The sequence below is a fragment of the Petaurus breviceps genome, unplaced genomic scaffold (assembly GCF_028583685.1).
Source record: "Petaurus breviceps papuanus isolate PSGF00001 unplaced genomic scaffold, PetGlider_PUasm1.0 90603, whole genome shotgun sequence".
Lineage (NCBI taxonomy): Eukaryota > Metazoa > Chordata > Mammalia > Diprotodontia > Petauridae > Petaurus > Petaurus breviceps.
Genome location: NW_027187284.1, coordinates 7,139,757 through 7,150,435, shown reverse-complemented (window position 1 = coordinate 7,150,435; position 10,679 = coordinate 7,139,757).

Genomic DNA, 10,679 nt, shown 5'->3' with positions numbered 1-10,679 from the left:
GAGAGAGAGAGAGAGAGAGAGAGAGAGAGAGAGAGAGAGAGAGAGAGTTTTCATTGATTTTAAAATCAATTAAAATAAAAATGAAAAAAATAGTCCTTAACAAATGCTTCATTCATTTATTCATAAGCTACTTTGTGCCCAAGTCAATCACTTAATAAATCTACCAAGCACTGTGATAAGCACTGGGGATTTTTTTAAAGAGAAATAAAAGACAGTCCTTGCCCTTAAGAAGCTACTGGGGAAAACATCAAACTTATATGTACAAACAAGCTTTATATAGGATGAATAGGAAATAACAGCCAAAGCACTAGAATTAAGAGGTGTTGGTAAAAATTTCCTGTAGAAGATAGGATTTTAGTTGGGACATAAAAGGAAGACAAAAAAAAACTGGTAGGTATTGTTGATGATAAAAAGCATTCCAGTTTTGGGGAACAGTCAGAGATAATCCCCAGAACTGAGAGATGGAGTGCCTTGTTCATGAAACAGAAAGGAGACTGTGGAGAGTAAGCTGTAAAAATGACTGGAAAGGTAGGAGGGGATTTTGAACATCAAGGGGAGAATGTTATATTGTACCCTGCAGGTGATAGGGAGCTATTGGAGTTCACTGAGTAGGAGGGAACTTTATGCAAATCATTTTGGTGACTGAATGGAGGATGAATTGGAATGGGGAAGAGACTTGACCCACCAGCCCCCTCTTTCAATAGTCTAGGTTTGAGGTGATGAGGGCTGGCAGCATCAGAGGAGGGAAGAGGACATATTTGAGAGATGTTACAAAGGTGAGATTGGATATGGGAGGTGAGAAATAGGGGGAATGTAGGATGACTCCAGTTGTCAGCCTGATGGACTGTGAAGGTGGTGATGCCCTCTTACAGTAATAGAGTGAAGGAATGACTGTGTGTGTGGGGGGGGAGACAATGAGTTCAGTATTAGACAAACTGCTTTTAAGATACTTACTAGACATCTAGTTTGAGATGTCTGAAAGAATGTTGGGAGATGAAAGACTGGAGGTCAGAAGAGAGTTGGGGATTGAATAGGTGAATTTGAGGATTATAAGTGTAGAGATGGTGATTAAATTGATGGGAGATGATAAGATCATTAAGTGAAGTAGGAAGGAGAGAGAATAGAAGGACAGAACCCTGAGGGACACATATTGCTAGAGGGCATGATCTGGATGAGTATCTAGCAAAGGATAATGAGAAAGAGACCAGATATGTAAAGAAGAATACCAGGAGAATGTGGTTTCCTGAAAACCTAGGGAAGAAGAGTATCCTGGAGGAGCGAGTGATCAGCAGTGTCAAAAACTGTGGAAAAAGGTAGAAAAGGATTGAGAAAAAGCTATTGGATTTTTGTTGTTGTTGTTGTTGTTGTTTCTTTTTGGAGAGGAGAAGGCAGAGCAATTGGGGTTAAAGTGACTTGCACAGTCATATGGCTAGTAAGTGTTAAGTGTCTGAAGCCAGATTTGAACTCAGGTCCTCCTGACTCCAGGGCCAGTGCTCTATTCACTGAACCACCTAGCCACCCCAAGGCCATTGGATTTCACAATTAAGAGATCATTGGTAACTTGAAGAGAGTAGTTTCAGTGGAATGTATAAGTCAGAAGCTTGATTGTAAAAAGTTAAGAAAAGAGTGAGAGGATAGAAATTGAAGTCACCTCTTGTAGACAGTCATTTCAAAGAATTCATTTACAAAGGTCAGAAGAGATATTGGTTGATAGAGAGAATAGAAGGGATTTTTTCAGAATGGTGGAGACATGGGCATGTTTGTAGGCAGTAGGGAATGAGTCAGTAGACAGAGAGAGATTGAAAACAAGTAGCAGAGTGGGAATGATGGGAGCAATCTATTGGAGGAGATGTGATGGAATGGAAATCACTTCAAAGTTTTAGCTTTGGCAATTAGTAAAGCCACATTATATGAAACAAGGGTGAAGGAGGAGATGGTGGTGAAAGATATAAGATGAGGAAAAGGAGGGAAGAGGGAACTCATGACAAGAATGGCCTCATGTTTTTGTTTTTTTCTTTAAAATATGAGACAAGGAAGATGGCAGAATGGAAGCAGGAACTTTTCTGAACTCCCCCATGAATTCCATCACTAAACTCTAAAAAGTGAATCTGAACAGATTTTAGAGTGACAGAATCCATTAGGAGATGGAGCATGGCATATTCCTAGCCTAGGAAAGTGCCCATGTAGGTCTGGGTGGGGGAGCACAGAACACTCAGGGCTGCACCAACATGGACCTGAGAGCCTACTACAGAAGAGTGGAAGGGAGCCCCAGCCAGTGGATCCATCCACCCCAAGGGAAATTTGCAGATGTCTCACTGCAGGACAGAGGATCAGTCGGAGCTAGGTAAGAGAAAGCACAGGGTCTATGGCAACAGCTTTTCTGTGGCTATCAGTCCACAGCCTGGATGTTTAAAAATCACTGACCTGAACTTCCAGAAGCCAAGATGATGGAGAAAACCCTAGCTCCTCTAATCCCCCTCCCTGATTCTGAAAACCCAGAGGTAAATGCCTCACCTGGTGTAAAATCCTGAAACAGTGGAAATAGCCTCAGGCTTATGAGTTCTAGAGGAAGGGTGCGACTGAAGATTTTCCAGAGCCTGAAGTGAAGGGTGGGAGGTGTCCCAACAAGCTCTACCTCAGCTGACCAGCAGGAGATCTTGAAGCCCAGGGAGGTGGAACAAGCAAGCTCTAATAACAGAAGCCCAGGTGTGCTTTAGCACCACCAGGTGAATCTGCAGACACCAGCCCTGCCAGCCACCATCTGCTGAGCCTCCCTGAGCTGTAGCCCAGGGACAGAGGGGCAGAAACCTGAAGTTGCCAGACCACCCCTCCCCCAAATGTTATCTCCTTTTCCTAAATTGAAACAGATACATTATTAGGACTTATGATGCTAATTGACCACAGTGATGTTGGGTGAATCACTCTACCTCTCACCTATTAAAGCATTTATTAATTTCCTGTTATGTGTGAGGTACTAGAATTACAAAGAAAGGCAAAAAGCAAAACAAAACAAAGGTCTCTGCTCTCAAGTAACTCACTGGCTAATGGGGGAGAGAGAGATAATGTATAGAAAAACTGATGAGGATGCCTTATCAAATGGGAAGATTCAATCAGAATTCAAGGGGGTTCTTAGAGCCTGTACCTCATCAAAACCACATACAATCAGAATATAAACAGGATAAATTGGAGATAATGAACAGAAGGAAAGCACTAGAATTAAGGGGGGGATCATCCTAAGGGGTTAGTGACAACAAGTTCATTCTAGGGCTATTTGCATTTCAAAAGAGGATTAAAGAAAGAAAGCAACCTTTGAGATCACCCAGGTACTTGGGCTTCACTCCCAGTTCTCCTCCAATGACTCCATTTGATCAAAGTGCTCTAGGCTTGGATTAAAGCACCAAATTATATTTACTCTTGCCTCTTGGCCACTTAGAAGCCTGTTCCTTCTCTCTTTGTTCTAGACAGCACAAGAAGAGGGTGATTTGAAGACAAAGATGAAAAACAAAAGCCCACTTCCAGGTTCTTTTTCTCCCTTAGCAATAAGCCTCTAATATCCTCACATTGTCCCATATCTCTCCCATCAAAAAAAAAAGTACTTAAATGAAATCACCTGAGGTTGTAACTTAATATACTCTTCCTCATAATATTTGCATTTTCAAAATAAGATCTCTGGGAGAGGGTAATTCTTAACCCAAAAGAATGAATTTCTAATGGTAGAATTTCAAGCACTGGAGGGGGAGGGGAAGATGCAGATTGGGGTAGGAAGAGGCTGCTTCAGTACCCTGAAAATGTGAGCAAGACCCAAGTAACAATTTAGAATTGGACACTTTATTGTACCCCATATTGGCTGATCAGGCCACATGGCGGGCTGACGAGGTACCACTGCACTGTCCCAGGTCCGTACAGCCCTGATCTCAGGTAAAACCTCAGCTTTTAAAGGGATCCCACTGTAAGGGTTATGGGATTTAAAGATCTTACATGCCCCATTGGACGTGCTGACATAGCAGGAAGGGGCAGAGCAAGAGAAAGCGAAAGCCAGAGAAAGCGAAAGCCAGAGAAAGCGAAAGCCAAGCTAGAGTTCCTGTGGTGGCTGGCGGTGGTGGCGACGCGGCGGTAGCAGCAGAGGCAGCGGCAGCGCGAAGCCCTTTTTGAGTTAGGACTGCTAAGGACTTTCTGCTAAGGACTCCTGCTGAGGACTGCCAGGGGCCGGAGCTGCTGGGAGCGCGCTTCCAGGACGCTGGGTGGTTGCTGTGCGTGGGGAGAGGAGGACCTTTGCCTGAGGTAGCCTGTTCTGTTTTAAAGGCTTGAAAATGTGGGTGCTTTCTACTTTATCTACCTGTGCCAATGTCATAACTACTCTGATGGCTTTCACTTTTTGTTTTTGGGACTCAGTCTTTTGGTATCTTAATAAATTTTCCAGCTTATTCCCTTATATGACAAGCATGATGTATTTTGTAATGGATAATTATATCAGCATATCTGTAATCTCCATAGGCATTGTGAATATGGCATTGCTGATACACCCACTTGGCCAACAGTTAGGTATTAAGTAAGCAGAAACTTGTAGAGGCCCAAAACAGTGATTGGTCAATACACACCTTGAAATTCCCACTGGTGCCAAGTCTCCCTGACCCAGAAGCCTGTCCACCTCTATGCAGGTACTAGCTGACTGGGAAAGGGTGGAGACCAATTGGGGGAGGGCAGAGCTGACTCACTTCTCTGCTCACTTCCCTGAGGTTTTGGAATGGGGAAAACTGAGTACAACACTGCATGAACATCATCAATGAAGCTAGAATGGCAAAGGATATAAATACAAATATATATAATTTTATTTTCCATAATTACATGTTAAAATAATTTTAAACATTTTTTTAAAGTTTTGAGTACTAAATTTTATCCCTTCCTCCATCTCTCCCCTCCCCCCTTCCTAAAACAGCAAGCAATCAGATATAGGTTATACATACAATCATGTAAAACACTTTTCTATTAGTCACTTCATACAAGAAGACTCAAATAAAAGAAAAATAATGAAAGAAAGTGAAAAATACCATGCTTCAGACTGTATTCAAATTATGTTTTTTCTCTGGAGGTTGGTAGTATGTCTCATTATTAGTCCTTTGGGATTGTCTTGGATCATTGTGTTTGGGATGAAAAACCTCATCCAAAATTTAATCAAGAACACAAAGATCTCTTAGGATAAGAACAGGAATTTATTCTCTTCCCCTGAGAAGAGGGCGGTCTTCCCCATGACTGGTCATGAGGAAGAGGTGTATAATGTGGGGTGAACAGAGTTTTTAAACCCTAATGCAGTCAAGCCTCCTTCCCCCCACTGTCCCTTCTCCCATTGCCTGAGAGGAGGACTCAAGTCTTGGCACGAAAATCTTCCCTAATGGCAAGTAACAGGGAAACCTGCCACTATCTCTCAGTGACTGGGAAACAGGCTTACAAAGAACAAGGATGCTGATTGACAGCAAGGGAAAGGGGGAAGATTCCGGAAGTAAGGGAGGGTGAGGGAGAAAGGTCACCAGGGCAGCAGTAAAGAAGGGTGGAGGTCAAAACACTCCTGAAAGGGCTTTCTGCTGATTGGCAGCAAAAGTGAAGGGGGCAGGGGGAGGGGGAGAGTTGATGGGGGGAGGGAATGGTGAAGTAGACAGTCAGAACTGACACCAATTTATAATATCCATTCTGAGAAATTTTCAAGTTTTTATTCCCCAGACAATTGTATTGCTGAGAATAACTAAGTAATTCATAGTTAATCATTGTATAATGTTGTTACAATGTTATACAATGTTCTTCTCATTCTGCTCACTTCACTTTGCATCAGTTCATTTAAGTCTTGTAAGTTTTTCCAGGTTTTTCTGAAACCATCCTGCACATCATTTCTTATAGCACAATAGTATTCATAATCATATTCCACAACTTGTTTAACCATTCCCCAGTTGATGGACATCTCCTCAATTTCCAGTTTTTTTGTCACCACGAAAAACTATTATAAATATTTTTTGTGTATATAGGTCCCTTTTCCTTAAAAAAAGAATCTCTTTTGGATATAGACCTAGCTGGGTTAAATGATATACACAGATTTGTAGCCCTTTGATAATAGCTCCAAATTGCTTTCCAGAATCATTGGATCTGTTCACACTTCCAGCAACAATGCTTTAGTGCCCCAGTTTTCCCATAACCTCTACAAAAATTTTGTCATTTTTCTTTTTTGTCATATTAGTTAATTTGATAGGTATGAGGTAGTACCTCAGAGTTCTTTTAATTTTCATTTTTTCTTACCAATAGTGATTTAGGGCACTTTTTTCATATGCCATTATAAGTAGCTGTGATTTCTTTGTCTGAAAACTGCCTATTCGTATCCTTTGACCATTAATCAATTGAGGAATGATTCTGGAGGAGAAAATGAGGTTGGCGACTTTGCACAGCCCTTCCTCACTTAAATCCAATTCACTTGCGTGTCATGGCATCACCTCTCTGATGTCATGGTCCTCTTTGAGAATGAAGGACAAACAATAACAATCGAGGAATGACTTTTATTCTTATGAATTTGACTCATATCTCTATATACTTGAGAAATGGGGCCTTTATCAGAGACACTTACTGTAAGGTTTTTTATACCGTGTTTCCCCGATAATAAGACACTGTCTTATTTTTTTGGACAGAAAAACACCAGAGGGCTTATTTTCAGGGGAGGGCTTATTTTAATGAACATTGACAGCAATTTTAATAAACAGGTAAATGTGAACAAAAAAATGTACCTTTATTCAATAAGCAAATAACTGGGGAAGAACAGGATGACGCGCTCACTGCTGCAGCTCTGATTGGATGCAGCTTGGAGCGTGGGTGCATACAGAGGGTACCGTAATGTAGCATGTAGCGCAGGGGATCACCTTCACTACAGTAGCAATCTCAATAGGGCTTATTTTCGGGGGAGGGCTTATTTTAGAGGGATCTTACACAGTAAGGGGAGGGCTTATTTTCGGGATAGGTCTTATTATCGGGGAAACACGGTAGTTATGATTACTGTGCCCCTATATCCTATTTTTCCTCTGTTTATCATTCTCTTTCTACTTTCACTCTGTCCCTCTTCAAAATTGTTTTGCTTCTGACTGCTGCTTCCCCAATCGCTCTCTCTTCTATCATTCCTCCCCGTTCTCTTACTTCCCTCTTCTCCTGTAGGAGATATCGTTCAAACATAGTCAACTCCCCCTCCCCCCATGCCCTCTGTCTATTTGTATACTCCTTCTCACTGTCCTAATAATGAGAAAGTTCTTGGGAGTCACAAGTATTATCTTCCTATGTCTTGTACTTGAAAGTCAAATTTTCTATTCAGTCTGGTCTTTTCATCAGGAATGCTTTAAAATCCTGTTTTGTTAAATATCCATTTTTTTTCCTTGAAGGATTATGTTCAAGTTGCGCATATCCTTTGACTTAGCAATACCATTACTAGTTCTATACTCCAAAGAGATCAGAAAAAGAGGAAAAGGACACATATATACAAAAATTTTTATAGTAGTTCTTAAATTAGTAGTCCCAAATTGGAAACTTAAAGGGGAAAGATACCCATCTATAGGTGATGCTAAACAAATTATAGTATATGAAAGTAATGAATGATTATTATGCCTGAAGAAGTGACAAAACAAATTTCAGATGAAACTGGGAAGACCTTTATGAACTGATAAAGAATGAAATGAGCAGAACTATTACAATTTAAACAATGACAACAATATTATAAAATTAAAAAAAAAACCTTTGGAAGACTTTAAAACTTTGATTAATGCAATGATATGCCATGAGTCCAGAAGACTGAATAAAGATGAAACATGCTACTGACCTCCTTTCAGAAAGGTGATGAACTTAAAATGAAGAAGATACACATTTTTTAACATGGTCTAAAAGGATGTTGTTTTGTTTTTTTTGCTGAACTATTCATAATTTTATGTTTTTCATTGTTCAGTTGTGGGAGCGTGAAACATAATAACAGATAAGTTTTTTAAAGAGAAGCTTGCATTCACCTGGTACAAATATATGTGTGTGTGTGTGTGTACACACACACATAATTTTGAAAGGCCCACTTTGCTAAATGCTTTAATAGAGTTTTTTATATTTGCTATCCTTATATTTTTAAACCAGGAAGACTCCTTGTCACAGGACCCATTCCTAAAGGCTGATAACTATGCAGATAATGACGATCTATTTGGGAAGGTGGACACACCTTGGCACTTCTTTGAGCTTATTAGAAATCATAGAATCTTACAGATTTAACTAAAGACTTAGAGTCCTTTAGTAAGATAAAGTCCATCATTTCAATTTCTTAGATAGTTGGGTTATCTTTTTTACTTTTTGATTGGAAACACAGATTTACCACAGAACCATCTATTTAGAAAGCATTTACTACTAAATGTTGGTAAAACAGAGAGGAGAGATTGTTCATCTCTCTAGTTTCTGAAAATTCACCCCTTGAATCAAAATTATATGTTGCTTTGTGGCTGAAGTGGGGTGGAGAAGAAAGTTGTTGAAGTAGTGGAAATTCAGTGATTGTGTGGTTAGGGCATTTGTTTATCAATGTGACTATTGAATTTGCAAAGGATGATGCCAGGGGATGTGGTTGTGAGAAAAACCATGACCCAGGTACTAAAATCATTGGGAAGTTAGGAGAGTGACCTGGAAGTTAGTAGATGAAAGAAACAATGTAGAGATGGTGATATAATATAAACAGATTTGGATGGAGCATTCCAACTCCTTGTCCGATAAGTTGCCAGGGGAATTAACGGAGTAGAAAGAATATACTCTAATGTGAAAGATTAAAAGGAATGTAGTATCATCAAAAGAATCCAGGTTTTAGTTTAGGTGAGAGGTAGAAGGAATGTTAGAGAAAAAATTCAACAATAGAATAAGAGATGTAGAGCTAGAAGGTGTTCAAATTCAACCATCTTTTTTTTTTATACAAAGACGTTCAGTCCCAAACAGATAAAAAGGGACTTTCCCAAGAACACACAGGTAGTAAATGGCAGAGAGCCAGGAACTGACCTTAGGTCCTGTGACTATAAACTCAATACTTTTTCCACTTTGCTAAATAAATGAGTCTGTTAGGAATAGACCAGGGGTTCCAAAGTGAGCAGTGAATTGGACCTGGAGGAGAGAAGAAGTGTTTTAAATAAGTTTGAGCATTCAGGAGGAGGCACTGCAACGAAGTGTAGCTTGCTTCTGAGGAGGTGAAACTACATAATTGGGATTGGGGAAATAATTTGTACTTATGAAAGTGAGGTCAAAATCACCCAAACCCCTTTTTAGCTCTGATGCCTTAACAACATGAGAATGTGTCTTAATCAATCAATGAAAAGACTTTAGACTAAATTGTAAAAGGCCATTAGAATGAGGTTATCCAAGTTCAGATAGACACGGTACAGCTGGTTTCACCTTTAGTTAGTTCTCTGTTAGGTGAGAGTGAATTTTATGCCACACACATTTCACTGTTATCTTTTGTTGCATTTCAGTCTGTGGTTTAAAAAATAGATATTGCTTCAAGGAAACGTTTAAGAGTTATGCTCTTAGAGAGTAACCAGTAGAAGGATTCTGGTGATAATTGGTGTAGGGAAGTCAAGCATTTCAAGGATCATTTCAAGCCCACAATGAAAACAGGATCAGTCTCACTGAAGAACAAAGGAAAATGCTATCTAAAATGAAAAAAAAAAATACTAAGAGCTGAAGAGCTTTTGAAAATCAGAAGAACCCTTCAGAGCTGGAGGAGTTACTGACTTCCCTCAGGGCAGTGTAGGTTTCTGGGACTGAAAGAAAGAGAACAGTTAAAAATAGCTACTAACCATTGTTATGAAAGAAAAATTCCTGTTATGGGCAAGAAAGTACAATGAATGGAGTAGTGAAAATGACTTTAAAAATAATTGATGAAATTCACTTTTTCATTCAAGTCTGCATCAAAGAAGTCTAGGTGACTCTGAAAGATTTTGTAATCTTAATCAGATGACAAAACATCCATACTCAGAGAAAAAAAAATTAGGGTTTTTTACTTCCAGTGAATCTTAAAGTCTTGTACTGATTGAGTAATGATGAATTCTAATAAATATATTGGGGGTACTGAGAATTAGAATTGTTCCAGAATTATGGAAATTAGACAAAATGGTCTCATGTCAGCAAAAAGTTAAGAAATGTATCTCAGAGCTGGAGATGAACATGCTTATGTGACCTGGGAATTTGTCCAATGTAACCCTCACTGAAAACCCATGGGCTATTGTAAATTCTAGATTTGGATAAATGGACTATTTGTCGAAAGAGAAGGGTGTTATACACTTAATACACAACTTGATAAAAAAAAAGTGATTTAATGATGAAGAATTGAAGACTGTAAAAATCTTGTAAATACAATGTCAAATCATATAAAGCGAATGGCTGGGCTGCCCCCAAAGAAGAATATATTGCATAGTAAAATTTTTAAAGATGTAAAAAGTTGTAAGTTCTTTGGTATTTTAATAAATTTATTTTACTTTGTCCCTGTTAATTTGCACATTGCTGTTTGTGCACACATACATGCATATTTAGCATAGGTATAATTGTTTAGTTCTGGAACCCACAAGGGAGGCTGCACAATTCTAAACCCTTCATAGTAGAGATGAAGAAATTGTCCTTTGAGGCCCCAGGAGCAGGGATTGAGCCCAGGC